The sequence below is a fragment of the Zingiber officinale genome, chromosome 4A (assembly GCF_018446385.1).
Source record: "Zingiber officinale cultivar Zhangliang chromosome 4A, Zo_v1.1, whole genome shotgun sequence".
Lineage (NCBI taxonomy): Eukaryota > Viridiplantae > Streptophyta > Magnoliopsida > Zingiberales > Zingiberaceae > Zingiber > Zingiber officinale.
In genome coordinates this window covers 63,530,158-63,547,154 of record NC_055992.1, presented here as the reverse complement: position 1 = coordinate 63,547,154, position 16,997 = coordinate 63,530,158, and the positions used below count along the sequence as shown (strand labels likewise).

General features: G+C 35.1%; 1 long non-coding RNA gene across 1 annotated transcript; it reads left to right on the top strand.

The window, feature by feature from the left end:
- Window positions 1-10,452: 10,452 nt before the first annotated feature.
- On the top strand, window positions 10,453-12,632 carry LOC121973331. The gene is made up of 4 exons (XR_006109514.1): window positions 10,453-10,636; window positions 11,562-11,622; window positions 11,800-11,927; window positions 12,076-12,632. It is a non-coding gene; the product is annotated as an uncharacterized LOC121973331 (long non-coding RNA).
- Window positions 12,633-16,997: the final 4,365 nt, after the last annotated feature.

Genomic DNA, 16,997 nt, shown 5'->3' with positions numbered 1-16,997 from the left:
TGAATGTGGCCAAGACACAACCTAGCAACAAAGATAGGGGTAACTCAACTTCCCAACCTCAAAGAAATAGTGACATCAAATGTTTTTGTTGTTTAGGATCAGGTCATATTGCTTCTCAATGCCCAAACAAGCGATCAATGATCATATTGGATAATGGGGAGATCGAAACTGAAGGAAGATGAAGGAAATGAGTCCACTCCATCAGTTGAAGATACTAGTGATGTTGAGCTTGCTGTTGATGGCCAAGCTCTTGTTGTGCTAAGAGCTCTCCATATGCAAGCCAAAGAAGATGATGATGGGCTGCAAAGGGAGAACATCTTCTACACCCGCTACCATGTGAAAGATCGGGTATGTGGTTTGACTATTGATGGTGGCAGCTGTGTTAATGTGGCAAGCAAGTTAATGGTGGACAAGCTTGGTCTACCTACCTTGAAGCATCCAAAGCCATATAAACTCCAATGGCTCAATGACAGTGGAGAAATGAAGGTAACCAAGAAGGTCCTTATTTCATTTACGATTGGAAGGTACACAGATGAGGTTCTGTGTGATGTTGTGCCCATGCAAGCTAGCCATTTGCTTCTTGGAAGACCGTGGCAATTTGACAGACGGACCACACATGATGGGTATAAGAACCGCTACAGCTTCAGCAAGGATGGTAGGAACATTACACTTGCACCTTTGACACCTCGTCAAGTATTTGAGGAACAACTCTAGATAAAAAAAAGTCCGTTGCAGCAAGAGGAAAAGGTGTGGCTGAGATAGAAAAAGAAAATGAGAGTGAAAATGAAAATGTACTAAGAATGAAAAAAGAGAGTGGAAAAAAAGAAAAGATTGAGAGTTCGGCCTTGAAAAAGAAAGAAGAAAGAAAAATGAGCTTCTATGCAAAAGAAAGAGAGATCAAAAGTGCTTTGAACTCCGATAGACCGATGATCTTGTTGCTATACAAGGAGGCCTATCTTTCATTGGTTGACCATAATGTTTCTTTGCCTAGTGCTGTGATGTCTCTTTTGCAGGATTTTAAGGATGTCTTTTCTGAGGATACGCCACCTGGGTTACCACCCAAAAGAGGAATCGAGCATCAAATTGATCTCATTCCGGGAGCTTCCATTCCAAACCGACCAGCTTATTGAAGTAGTCCAGAAGAGACCAAAGAGCTTCAAAGGCAAGTCGAAGAACTTATGACCAATGGACATGTTCGTGAAAGCATGAGTCCCTGTGCTGTGCCTGTGCTGCTGGTTCCAAAGAAAGACAGGACTTGGAGGATGTGCGTGGATTGTCGAGCTGTAAACAAGATAACGGTAAAGTATCGTCACCCTATTCCTCGCTTAGATGACATGCTTGATGAATTACATGGATCCACTATATTTTCTAAGATTGATTTGAAGAGTGGGTATCATCAAATTCAAATTAAGGAAGGAGATGAGTGGAAAACAACTTTTAAGACAAAACAGGTGCTATATGAATGGTTAGTGATGCCATTTGGATTGACGAATGCTCCTAGCACATTTATGCGTCTCATGAACCATGTGCTACGTGCATTTATTGGAAAATTTGTTGTTGTTTATTTTGATGACATTCTGATCTATAGCAAGAGTTTGCATGACCATATTGATAATTTGAAATGTGTGCTTGAAGCTTTGAGGCGTGAAAAATTATTTGCTAACCTTAAGAAATGCAACTTTTGCGTAGATAGGGGTGTTTTCCTTGGATTTGTTGTTAGTTCCAGAGGCGTGGAAGTTGATGAGGAGAAGGTGAAAGCTATCAAAGAATGGCCTACACCTAGCACCATCATTGAAGTAAGGAGTTCTCATGGTTTAGCCGGGTTCTATAGGAGGTTTGTGCCAAATTTCAGCACCATCGCTGCCCCTTTAACGGAAATCATCAAGAAGAATATTAGATTTAAGTGGGGAGAGGCACAAGAGAAAGACTTCAATGTTAGTTAGAGCCCTAGAGCCAATCATTTGATGATTGTATTATGGACTTGTTGTATCATATTCTTATATAAACAAAGGTATTTGTTTTGGTTATTATACTTACTTGTATTGGTGCCAAATAAACTAAGTATAATAGCGTCCTAGAGTAGAAGGTTCTCACCTATATCAATCAGTTAGTTGAACCGATAGTGAGATGATATAGGGAACACTACTCTCAATCAATCCTAGTCGAGTATTAATATTCAGGGACAATGTTAATGCAATAAGACTAGTATGTAGGTCAACTCGATGACTTGATCTCACGAGTCATGGATATAGAGATATCAAGTTAACACATGGGTATGCATTGGAGAATGTATACTGAATGACCCGCCATGAGAAAGTATCATGGATCGTTATATGAGTGTCATATACTTTCTCATGTGGCTATTAGTATGACTACTAGTCCTTAGACCTGAAGTCACCATGGTTCCCTACATAAGGAGTTATGTACTTTGGTTTCGTCAAACGTCACCCATAACTGGGTGGACTATAAAGGCGATTATTGGGTATGTAACGAATTATGCAGAGGGATGTGAGTGATGTAGACGGGATCTATCCCTCCTATATGATGGGAGAGACATCGGTATTCTTGATAGAGTGAGACCACGAAGTGCATGGCCATGCCCAAATGAGTCAATATGAGATATTGAGCTCATTTGATTTAGTGAGTCTACTTGGAGTTCAAGATTTAGATTGGTCAGAGGATGACACGGTCTATGCCTCACATTGATCAATCTAGATGTCTAGGATAGAAGGACACTTGTCATATATTGTGAGGAGTCACAATTAGTAGTCACAAGGTGATGTTAGATGTCAACATTCTTGTAACTTGGGTAGTAATGATGTGTTGCTAGATACCGCTCATTACTTATGCTCCTAAATGGGTTTAGGGCATTGCCAACGTTACAAAAACCTATAGGGTCACACACTAAGGACAATTAGATGGAGATTAGGTTCAAATGATGAACCAAGAGGATTAGATTCATATGATGAATCAAATTGGATTAAGAGTAATCCTAATTGGGCTAATTGAGTTGGACTTAAGTTGATTCATATGTTCAATGAGTCTAATTTAGATTATTACTCATTGAATCAATTTAATTAAATGAATTAGATTCATTATATTAAATTGGCTTGAATTAAATGGTTGGATTAGATCAACCATGAGAGAGATTAAGTCAAGTTTGACTTGACTTGAGAGGAAGAGGAAGAGTCAAGTTTGACTTGACTTTATGCCACATCATTTGTGACTTGGCATTAAGTGGCCAATGATGATGTGCCACATCATCATAGTTGACACATGTGTGTGCCACCTAATGGAAGTTACAAATTCTCTTTGCTTTAATGTAATGACTCAGCGTGGTAGCCGGCAGAGATACCTCTCCGTCATCGTGTACCGGGAGATGAGAGCATTGAGCTCCCCCATTTATGATTTGGGGTCACAGGACAGGAGTACTCCGACAGCATCCCGTCCACTCACTCACTCATCAGGTGTAGTGATGGTAGAGTGCACGGTTGTCACAGCCCTACCCACTCGGTCTCACCATTTTGTGTGAGATGACTGACTGGCGTCAGGGGTGACCAGGACGCATCATTGGCATCATACGCATTTATGCATTTACTGTTTGTGTTTGCTGCACTTATATGCTGCATTTGGATGGATGCATATGTTTGACATGCATACAGGATTTATGACACTTCCGGTCTGACGACCTGATTATTCTGATAGGTGGCCCCGGTGAGTACAGTACTCTTCAGCCCTTTTCTATTATGCATTATCTTCTTTTGTTCAGGAGATTGTACTCCATAGTTATTACTATTTGTTATAGTTACTATACATGTCAACTAGGTATCTGCTGAGTTGTTGAACTCACCCCGTGGACACTATCTTTTTCAGGTACCAGGTTGTTTATGGAGTCGCTTGGAGTATCCTGTCTGCTGGTCCCCTCGTCACATCAGAAGACTTATCGGTTTCACTTATCTTTTGTTGTTTGTGTATCCGTTTGTTTATCTCTGCACTCCGGTTTTATTTTTGGAGTGTTGATGTTGTTATGTAGTATTTTGTATTGGTTATTGGTTGTGTAAGCCTAGCCGGCTAGCAGTTTTAGTTTTGGGTTGTATGTGTTGTCCTTTTCCGCTGTGTTTTTGGTTTTGGTACAGCCGAGTGGGCTGCTTTATTTTTAACTGCGTGGTTGTGTCAGCCAGAGGCTGAATTTGATATTAACTGCGTGGTGTTTGTTTTCTTTTATTGTTATTATTCCAGCCGCATGTGGCTGAGGTATATAGTGCTTGTAGAAAAGTTTCAGATTGTCCGCCGTACAGGGGAGATGCTGTCGAAATTTCTTCGGACAGAGACTCCTCTGGGGCGTGACAATTTTGGGCGAGACCTTGACGTTTCGGAAGGTTTTTCTCGGTATGCGAAGCCTACAAGTGACCAAGCACTTGTTGCTTCGCATCTCCAAGAAAAATACTCATAAAAACTATAAAAATCATAAATTTACAGAAACTTACAGATCTGATATTTTTCATAAAAATACAAATGAAACATGTACATGCTTCGCACGTGGCTCAGATACCACTGTTGGGATTTTTGAACCGTAATAACCGTTTTTTGCGTTGCGGAAACCTCGAAATCCCACGCCACTGGATCCGTGCGAAGATTAAAATTACAAAAATTTCATTTACATGTTTTTCTATCCTAGATCTACATTAGATCTACATGCTTAAGAGATTACCCTTGTAGCGAAGCCCTTCGCGAATCCCGCTCATCCCAAAGTTGTCGGATTCGAGTGTGTTCAAGTGGACACACCTCTATACGTATCCACACGAACAATAGAGATGGAGAAAACACTTAGAGTGTGCTAGCACTCTAAAGGTGTTCGGCCAAGGAGGAGGAGAGGGAGAAAAGAAGAAGCAAAGAGGAATAATAATGATCAATAATGAAAATGAGAGTAAAAATGGCTTAAGTATTTTCATCTACACCACTAATGAAAATACTTAATGCTCATTAATACCATTAATGAGCCTTATTAATGAGCCTTAATGAGTATTTAATATATTCATATGGCCATTTTGAAACTCATTCGAAATCTGAATCTAAAATTCAAATTGAATTTCATTTATCATTAAATTCAAAATTCAATGAATATCATAATTAATCCTCACTTGAGTCTAACTCAAGTCTAGCTTCACTTGAGTCTAACTCAAGTCTAACCTCACTTGAGTCTAACTCAAGTCTAACCTCACTTGAGTCTAACTCAATCGTGTCTTACTCAATTGGTTCATCACATGAACCTAATCCTCTAGGTACATCAAATGAACCAAATCTCCATCTAATTGCCCTTTGTGTGTGACCCTATAGGTTCTTGTAACATTGGCAATGCTCCTAAACTCATTTAGAAGCATAAGTAATGAACGGTATCTAGCAACACATCATTACTACCCAAGTTACAAGAATGTTGAGATCCAACATCACCTTGTGACTACTAATTGTGACTCTTCACAATATATGACAAATGTTCTTCTATCCTTGACATCTAGATTGATCAATTTGAGGCATAGACGGTGTCATCCTCTGATCAATCTAAATCTTGAACTCCAAGTAGACTCACTCTAATCAAATAAGCTCAATATCTCATATTGACTCATTTGGGCATGACCATGCACTTAGTGGTCTCACTCTATCAAGAATAATGATGTCACTCCTGTTATATAGGAGGGATAGATCCCATCTACATCACTCACATCCCTCCGCATAATTTGTTACATACCCAGTAATTGCCTTTATAGTCCACCCTGTTACGGGTGACGTTTGACGAAGCCAAAGTATGTAACTCCTTATGTAGGGAACCATGGTGACTTCAGGTCCAAGAACTAATAGTCATACTAATTGCCACATGAGAAAGTATATGACACTCATATAACGATCCATGATACTTTCTCATGGCGGGTCATTTAGTATTCATTCTCCAATGCATACCCATGTGTCAACTTAATATCTCTATATCCATGACTTGTGAGATGAAGTCATCGAGTTGACCTACATGCTAGTCTCGTCGCATTAACATTGTCCCTGAATGTTAATATTTGACTAGGAATGATTAAGAGTAGTGTTCTCTATACCATCTCACTATCGATTCAACCAATCGATTGATATAGATAAGAACCTTTTACTCAAGGACGCTATTATACTTAGTTATTTTCACCGATACAAGTAAGTATAATAATCAAAACAAATGTCTTTATATACATAAGAATATGATACAATGAGTCCATACAACAATCATCATATGATTGGCTCTAGGGCTCTAACTAACAACTTGTCCACCGCCAGTGCACTACAAAAAAACAATAATTTAGGGACGAAAGTTTGGGACGAAAAATTTTCGTCCCAAAATCGCAACAATTTTGGCGACAAACACAAAATTTGATCCAAATTAGAAACGAAATATGCAACAAAATATTTTCGTCGCAAATTCCCAACGAACATTATTTTCGTTGCAAAATTCGTCCCAGATTCTGGGACGAATCCAGGGTTCGTTCCAGAATCGAAATATATTTCAGAAAAAAATGAAAAAAATGGGTCAAAATCTGGGACGAATCTTGGATTCGTCCCAGATTTTGGGACGAATCCAGGATTCATCCCAGATTTAAAAAAATTAAAAAATAATAGAAAAATCATTCGGAAGGCATAAATATGGACCTAATGATCTCGGAATTTCATGAAACAAGTTTCTATGGATTCCTAATTTTCTCATGATCATAAAATATCCTAAATTTGAAATTTAATCTAATAAATTAAGTGTGGTGATTTTTTAACATGAATATGACCTAATTTGTAATAAAAAATTAACCGCACTCAATATAATATGTTAAAATTATGGATGAAGGTATTTTTAAGATTATAAGAAAATTAGGAACCTATAGAAACTTATTTCATGAAATTCCGAGATCGTTAGGTCTATATTTAGTGAAACATAGATAGTTTAGTATTAATTAAGTATGTTAGCGTTTAACACATGCTTGAATATGTGTTTAAAACTAAAAATATAGATCTACAAATGTCAGAATTTCATGAAACAAAAGTCTATAAGTTTCTTATTTTCCCTTATTCATAAATATATCCTCTTCCTTAATTTTAAAATAATATATTGTGTTTCGTGTTTTTTTACCTGAATTAGGTCAAATTCGAGTTAAAAAATCACCACGCTAAATATATGAGATTAAAAGTACGGATGATGGTATTTTTAAGATCATGAGAAAATTAGGAACCCAAAGAAACTTGTTTCATGAAATTCCGAAATCGTTAGGTACTTATATAGGCCTTATGAATGATTTTTCTTTTAATTTTTATTTTTCTTAAATTTGGGACGAATCCTCGATTCGTCCCAAAATTTGGGACGAATCCAAAAATTCGTCCCAAATTTTGGGACGAATTTCTGGATTCGTCCCAGATTTTGGGACGAATCTGGAATTCGTCCCAAATTTAAAAAAATAAAAAATAAAAGAAAATTTATTTGGAAGGCCTATATATGGACCTAACGATCTCGGAATTTCATGAAACAAGTTTCTATGGGTTCCTAATTTTCGCATGATCTTAAAAATATCCTCATCCAAAATTTTAACCTCATATATTTAGTATGGTGATTTTTTAACCCGAATTTGACCAAATTCATAATAAAAAATTCACCGCATTTAATATATTATGTAAAAATTATGGATAAAGATATTTTTAAGATCACGAGAAAATTAGAAATCCATAGAAACTTGTTTCATGAAATTCCGAGATCGTTAGGTCCATATTTAGGTCTTCCAAATAAATTTTCTTTTATATTTTATTTTTCTTAAATTTGGGACGAATCCTGGATTCGTCCCAAAATCTGGGACGAATCCTGGATTCGTCCAAGATTTAAAAAAAAAATAAAAAATAAAAGAAAAATCATTCTGAAGGCCTAAATATGTACCTAATGATCTCAGAATTTCATGAAACAAGTTTCTATGGATTCCTAATTTTCTCATGATCATAAAATATCCTAAATCTGAATTTTAACCTAATAAATTAAGTGTGGTGATTTTTTAACATGAATATGACCTAATTTGTAATAAAAAATTCACCGCACTCAATATAATATGTTAAAATTATGGATGAATATATTTTTAAGATTATAAGAAAATTAGGAACCTATAGAAACTTATTTCATGAAATTCCGAGATCGTTAGGTCCATATTTAGTGAAACATAGATAGTTTAGTATTAATTAAGTATGTTAGCGTGTAACGCATGTTTGAATATGTGTTTAAAACTAAAAATATAGATCTACAAATGTCAGAATTTCATGAAACAAGAGTCTATAAGTTTCTTATTTTCCCTTATTCATAAATATATCCTCTTCCTTAATTTTAAAATTATATATTGTGTTTCGTGTTTTTTTACCTGAATTAGGTCAAATTCGGGTTAAAAAATCACCACACTAAATATATGAGATTAAAATTACTGATGAGGGTATTTTTAAGATCATAAGAAAATTAGAAACCCAAAGAAACTTGTTTCATGAAATTCCGAGATCGTTAGGTCCATATTTAGGCCTTCCGAATGATTTTTCTTTTAATTTTTATTTTTCTTAAATTTGGGACGAATCCTGGATTCGTCCCAAAATTTGGGACAAATCCAGGAATTCGTCCCAAAATTTGGGATGAATTTCTGGATTCGTCCCAGATTTTGGGACGAATCTGGAATTCGTCCCAAATTTAAAAAAATAAAAAATAAAAGAAAATTTATTTGGAAGGCTTATATATGGACTTAACGATCTCGGAATTTCATGAAACAAGTTTCTATGGGTTCCTAATTTTCTCATGATCTTAAAAATATCCTCATCCAAAATTTTAACCTCATATATTTAGTATGGTGATTTTTTAACCCGAATTTGACCAAATTCATAATAAAAAATTCACCGCATTTAATATATTATGTTAAAATTATGGATAAAGATATTTTTAAGATCACGAGAAAATTAGAAATCCATAGAAACTTGTTTCATGAAATTCCGAGATCATTAGGTCCATATTTAGGCCTTCCAAATAAATTTTCTTTTATATTTTATTTTTCTTAAATTTGGGACGAATCCTGGATTCGTCCCAAAATCTAGGACGAATCCTGGATTCGTCACAAAATCTGGGACGAATCCAGAAATTCGTCCCAAAATCTGGGACAAATTTCTGGATTCGTCCCAGATTTTTGGGACGAATCCAGGATTCGTCCCAGATTTAAAAAAAAATAAAAAATAATAGAAAAATCATTCTGAAGGCCTAAATATATACCTAATGATCTCAGAATTTCATGAAACAAGTTTCTATGGATTCCTAATTTTCTCATGATCATAAAAATATCCTAAATTTGAATTTTAACCTAATAAATTAAGTGTGGTGATTTTTTAACATGAATATGACCTAATTTTTAATAAAAAATTCACCGCACTCAATATAATATGTTAAAATTATGGATGAATATATTTTTAAGATTATAAGAAAATTAGGAACCTATAGAAACTTATTTCATGAAATTCCGAGATCGTTAGGTCCATATTTAGTGAAACATAGATAGTTTAGTATTAATTAAGTATGTTAGCGTATAACGCATGTTTGAATATGTGTTTAAAACTAAAAATATAGATCAACAAATGTCAGAATTTCATGAAACAAGAGTCTATAAGTTTCTTATTTTCCCTTATTCATAAATATATCCTCTTCCTTAATTTTAAAATTATATATTGTGTTTCGTGTTTTTTTACCTGAATTAGGTCAAATTCGGGTTAAAAAATCACCACACTAAATATATGAGATTAAAATTACGGATGAGGGTATTTTTAAGATCATAAGAAAATTAGGAACCCAAAGAAACTTGTTTCATGAAATTCCGAGATCGTTAAGTCCATATTTAGGCCTTCCGAATGATTTTTCTTTTAATTTTTATTTTTCTTAATTTTGGGACGAATCCTGGAATCGTCCCAAAATTTGGGACAAATCCAGGAATTCGTCCCAAATTTAAAAAAATAAAAAATAAAAGAAAATTTATTTGGAAGGCCTAAATATGGACCTAACGATATCGGAATTTCATGAAACAAGTTTCTATGGGTTCCTAATTTTCTCATTATCTTAAAAATATCCTCATCCATAATTTTAACCTCATATATTTAGTATGGTGATTTTTTAACCCGAATTTGACCTAATTCATAATAAAAAAAAATTGTCGCATTTAATATAGTATGTTAAAATTATGGATGAAGATATTTTTAAGATCACGAGAAAATTAGAAATCCATAGAAACTTATTTCATGGAAATTCGATATCTCTAAGTTCATATTTAGTGTTTCCAAATCATTTTTTTATTTTTTTTAAAATTTTTTATATTCTGGGACGAATTTTGGAATTCGTCCTAGATTTAGGGTCGAATTCTGGAATTCGTCCCAGATTTGGGGACGAATTCCTAGATTCGTCCCAAAATCTGGGACGAATCAAAGATTCGTCCCAAAAAATAAGCAATGGAAAGAAATTTTTTAATTTATAAGTTAACCCTAAATCTCCTCCCACCCATCTGCCCCTTCACTCATCCCTTCACTACAACTCTTGCGGCGGCTGATTCCTTCCCGATCGGCTGCGGCACAGGTAACCCTCTCCCCTCTTCCCTCTCCTTTCTCCCACATCTGCCCACTTCTTCTCGCGAGGCCGCGGCTGGCCTCGCCTGGCCTCGCCTGGCCGCGCCTTGCCGCGCGTGGCTGCGGCTGGCCGCGCGTGGCCGCGCGTGGGGTCGCCTGGCCGCGGCTGGCCGCGGCTGGCGGCAGTTGGCCGCGAGTCGCCGCTGCTAGCACTGATGTCGCAAGATTTGGAATGGTGGAGTACTGATCTGTGAAATTTAGGGCTTCATTCTTGTTTGTTAACAAAGAAAAGCACTGCAACTCTTGATCACTTAGATGTCAATGACCAATGATCTGTGAAATAGGGTTTAGGGCTGTTTTTGGATAAAGATTTGTAGTTCTTCTTGTATATAGATGTACAATTTAGGGGTGTGGAAGTAATAAAATCTCAACTACACTAGGGCAAAATTTTGATACTAGGGTTTCGAATCCTAAATGTATAGGGAGCTCCAGTATACCATAGGTATAAATTTACCTTTGATTTTCTGTGTACTGATCCTCTTTATCATTACAAATACTTGTAGGATAGTTTTTAGATTGGAATTAATTAATGGAGGGACAAATTACAATAGAGTTGACATGTTTTTTTTTCTTTGATACAAAATTCAAAGGGTGCTCATTATTATTATTATTGTTAAAAAGATTTTCTTTTAAAGAAAAAAACAGAAGCGACCCTATTCTATTTTTTATCTCAAAAATATCCTTATCAAAATATTTTATTTTTCATCTAAAAAATGTCAATTCTGATCCACAATTGCTCTAATATAGAGAGTAATTTTGTTTTTTCCAAATTTTGTTCCATTAAAATATTATTATTTCAATTTAATTACAATTGCTTCAACTCTATTAAAATTGTTAGAATAATACTATAATAATTGATAATGTTGCTTGTGCAGGTTTCAATTTGGCATGATCTCAGTGTAGTTGAAGACAACTGTATTTGTTCACGTCTTTTCGGTATTTCTAAGTTCATTAATATGCATTTAATGATCTGTATATAAAGTTAGCTTTAAATAATTATTTTATAGTTGATTAATTGTATTTCTTCTTTTTGATAAGCTTTTCTTTGTTGTTTTGTCTTCAATGATAAGATTTATTTCTGTTAATAATGTTTAACTAAATAGCTGAATTCAGGTAAAATGCAGAATGAGCGAAGTTGGATGTATAACAAGAATTCAAGTATAATGCAGAATGAGGAAGAGGAGGAGGAGGAGGAGGAGGAGGATGATAATCATAATGATGACTTTAATTTTTGACGATGGGTAAGTTTTGTTAGCTTATTTAAAGAAATTTCCCATAATTATGTATGATGATTATTTGTCTCATGTTTACTGTTTTACACATTAATCAATGGCTTGTTAACTTTTCTAATTTTTATTTTAATTAATATTGTCAATTTGTTTTTAACAGGGTTGGTGAGGCGAACTAAAGGTCCGAGAAAAAAAGTAAGTATTAAGTAACATGTTAAACTTTTAATTTTATTTATTTATTTATTTATTTTCTAATTGCTTTTAATTTATTGAAATTTATTACTACTGCTTTATTAGTTCAAATTGCAAATTATGATTAGAGTTTACCTAACAACCAAGTAACCATGATTACTAAAACACTTGTATCACAAAAAAATTAAGTTTAATTAGTTTGTGTTTTCTTCATTTGAGCTATTTTCATATGTTAGGAAATTTTAAGAATATCTTTCATGCTCTCCATGTGATCACATGGACATAGAATATTTGTAGCTATTGATTGATATGGTGAAATAGGTATTATTATAACAATTTGATGTGCCATTTATATTAGGTTGTATCATATTTACGATGTTTTTACTTAGCTTCAAGATACTTCTTATAATTTTATGACATGGATGGTTCATATCGTTGGTAAATAGGACATTTATTTGAATGTTTAAGGAATTTCACAGTTATGTCTTGTTTCCAATCTTTCTTGTTACATGGGCATTTCGTATTATATTTATAATCTTTCTTGTTACACATGATCTGGTTTATTTGTTTGTTGTTATGTAGGCAAAGGAGATTTGAAGGGGTGCAAAGCTTTTGGGCAGACGAAGATGACTTGATGTATTTTTAGTTTATTTACCTCCTTGGATGGATGATGGACTTATATAACATTTGATTGTTGAACTTTATAATATTTTCTAGAAGCTTGAACAAGATAGATCTTGTAAAATTTGTTGAGATCTTTATATTTGTTGAATTATGAGTTGATCGAGTTCAATTATTACTCTTGTATGTGAAATTAAGATGTGTTGAATGTATATAAATGTTATTTGAATTTGGTGTTTATGTATCTATGGATTGAATTGCAAAAAGAAATTTAATCTGGAAAAAAAATTTAGTATTAGGGACGAATTTGGCGACGAAAACGATTTGTTCCCACTCTATCGTAATTGTATCGAATCCAGAATTTGGGACGAATATGTGGATTCGTCCCAGAATTTGGGACGAATTCTGGGACGAATCCACAAATTCGTCCCAAAATTCGTCCCAGATTCTGGGACGAATTTTGGGACGAAAATTTATTTATTAATTAAATTAGTATTTTTGTCCCCAAATTTGTCGCAAATGCTTAAAATTTTGCAACAAATTTATTATTCGTTGCAAAATTAGGGACAAATTTGGCAACAAAAAAAATTTGTCACCGAATTCGTCCCCAAATTCGTTGCAATATTAGGGACAAACTTAGCAACAAAAAATAATTTGTCACTGAATTCGTCCCCAATTTTGTTGCAAAAATAGGGACAAATTTGGCAACAAAAAATTATTTCCTCCGAACTGAATTCATCCCCAAATTCGTTGCTAAGTTTGCAACAAAAAAGTTATTCGTTCCTTTTTTGCGACAAATTTGGGGACGAAAATTTTATTCGTTGCCAATTTTGTCCCCAAATTCGTTGCTGAATTTGCAACAAATCATAATTCGTTCCAAAAGTTGGCATCAAACATTTTGGGACGAAAAAATTTTCGTCCCTGATTTCGTCCCAAAAAATTTTGCAACGAATTTTTTTGTAAAATTCGTCCCAAAATTCGTCCCAAAATTCGTCCCAAAATGCCTTATTTTTTGTAGTGGTGGCCTCCGACCACCTGCCTCAACCCAAAACTACAGCTTAGGTGAGAAGGTGAACTCAGGGAAGATCGCAACCAATTTTTGCCAGATTTCGACTACGATCCAACGTACAAATTGTGAAAGGGATCCGGAATTGTAGACCAAAAGATCTGAATTCAATTGAGTTTGAGCTTTGGGCTAATAGATATGGGTCTGGATTTAATCCAAACCCAATAGGAGATCCATATATAATTGACTATGATTAAAACCAAAAGTCAAAAACTTAAAGTTAGGCTTTGATTAAAACCTACAAGAAAAAGAAAAAGTTAGCTTTGACTAAAACTAAAAGTTAGGTTTCATTGGATATAAACCTAAAAGTTAGGTTTTAATTGACTTTGATTAAAATTTAAAGTTAGCTTTTTTTTAGTTGCTTATTTAAAGAAAAAGAAACCTTAAGGAGATTAAAAAGAAAAAAGGTCAAAGCTTTAATAGCCCTGTTCGTTTTTTTCCCTCTCATTTGCTGAACGCGTGCGCTGCCGTCACTTTTCCTCTCCTCCTCATCTGTTCGTCGCCACCCCAAACCTAGCCAACCCAACCAAGGAGGATTCCACCGCCAGCCATCCTCCGTCGATCAGCCACTGACCACCGTAGCAGGCGTTGCTGTTGGCGATGGTTTAGCTGTTCCCCGCCATTTGAAGCTGCTGCTCCTCGTTGCACAGGCCATGACAGTAACAATTGCTGCTCCCAGCCGGCTGAGAGGTTTGGCTGCCGGATTTGCTACTCCGGTATCGAGATTACTGTAACGCCCCCCCTCCCACTGCTCAAGGAGGGACGGGGTTATTTACTTACATACGTGCATACATATAAAAAAAATTATGGCAGCGGAAACAATTATAAATTTTTTCTACACTAACTACAGTAAACATCATGTTTCTCATATTGAATATGTAGACATACTGATGTTCATGCATTTAACTTAATTAGTATCAACTACTTGAAACATGATTCATGATACCATAAGCATACTAACATGAAATAAGGAAAACATAAGTGCATACTATCCATACTAGTGCAAGTACCATCAAAGCATAATGACAACACATGGTTCATACGCAACTTAAAAACATATAAACATAAAGCAGTTTTGTTTTCTTCCACCATGCCACTGCCACACACACACTTGCCCTTCCTGCTGCTCCTCTTATTTTAGCCATTCCTTTCCTTTTTCTGCAGTACAAGGAAACATAAAAAAGACTATAAGCCCATGGGCTTAGTAAGTTCCTTTCCTACTCAAAAAATCATGATTCAAACATGAACATAAAGTGATAACATGTTCATTTGGTAAGTCATAACATAACATGTGAGAGCATAACATAAAGTCTTATCATATCATGTGAGAGTATAAACATAAAATCATATCATATCATGTGAAGACATAAACATAAAAGCATATCATATCATGTGAAAGCATAAACATAAAATCATATCATATCATGTGAACATCATAACATATCTCAAGAGCATCTTTAAGGAAGCATAAAGAAAAACATATAACATGAACTTATAGATGTAAGATGTCTTTTGAAAACATGTGACATGAGATGAGTATATGCAAGATGTCCTTTTGAAAACATATATCATATACATACTTAAACATAATCTCAACATGAGAGTCCAACTTGTACCACATACATACATGAGTGTGCGCATCCTAAATAGATCCAAGGTAGCTAATCTTGAACCTACTAGGAACTAGGCCCGTTTCATAGACCATCGACCTAGGGGCAACTTAGGAGCCCATCCCTTTTACTAGGCCCGTTTCATAGACCATCGACCTAGGGGCGCTTATGGAGCCCACCCTTGGTACAAGCCATACAAAGTAAAACAACATGTCATATCATGTCATATCATAACATATCATGTTCATGTCATATCATAACATTTCATGTTCTTGTCAAATCATGAAGAGTGCTCTTGATCCCATCTCAAGGGAAGCATCTCTTAGGCTTTTCATCTTACATAAGTCTTTCATAAACATATCATAATAGCATGAGGTGCACATAACATAAAGCATATCATAAGGAATCATAACATGATGTCATAAGTGCACATACACCCTTGTATGTCGTATGCTTATGATACCTCGCATGATATTGAAATGCAATGATATGAATTCGGTTTTAGTGAGTAGGAAAGGAACTTACTGAGCCATGAGTGCTCATAGCTTACTTTCCTTGTACCGCAGATATGGGGGACGGATATTCGGAACGACGGAGCAGCAGGAGGAGCAGATAGTGATGTGTGTGGTGGTGGCTCGGCAAGAACGATTCGGACAAATTAATATTTTTAGTTATATGATCAATATATGCACATTCGAACTAATCAGAATATGTGATATCATGCTTATTTAAATAAAAGGAATGATTTAAAATTTTCCGCTGTTATAGTATAACTAAAGCATGTACGTAAGTAGTATAAGATCGTAGCGCCGCCCTTGGGTAAGAAGGGTGGGCGTTACAGGTGGTATCAGAGCGAAGTTTTGCCAGCTCACTACACACACATCAAGCTCCTTCCTGTCGCTCCAAGTAAGTACAGTTGCTTAATTTATTTATATGCAAAAATTAGTATGATACTCTAGGATACATGAATAATAGCCTAGGAAGGATACCTTAAGCTATACCCTAGAGAAGGGTGCATGATGGCAAGTATGTGTTAAAAATAGTATGATACTCTAGGATGCATGAATGGTAGCCTAGGAAGGATACCTTAAGTTATACCCTAGAAAATGGTGCAAGATGATAAGTAGGTGATATTCTAGGATACATGAATGGTAGCCTAGATACAAGAACCTTAGGCTATAACATAAGAAGGAATCTGAGCAGAAATTGTCATTCTAAGTTCGGGGACGAACTTTCAATAAGTAGGGGAGTTTGTAACACCCCTAGAAAGCCTAGATAAGAAAGTAAGGATAATGAGAGTTTGAAGGTAGTGAAAAGAAGGTGTAAATATTCTAAGTTGAATATTAAGATGGGAAGGATTTAGATTGTAACACCCCTAGAAAGCCTAGATAAAGTAAGGGCAATGAGAGTACGAATGTAATGAAAAGAATGTGTAGATAGTCTACGTTGAATGTTATGATGGGAAGGATTTAGATGATTAAAAACTTTATGAAAGAAAATAAAGTTGAGAATATAAAGTTCTATACATGATTTATAATGCAAGGAATTAATGTAAACAAAAGAGATATGAGATATTATATATGCATGTATGAA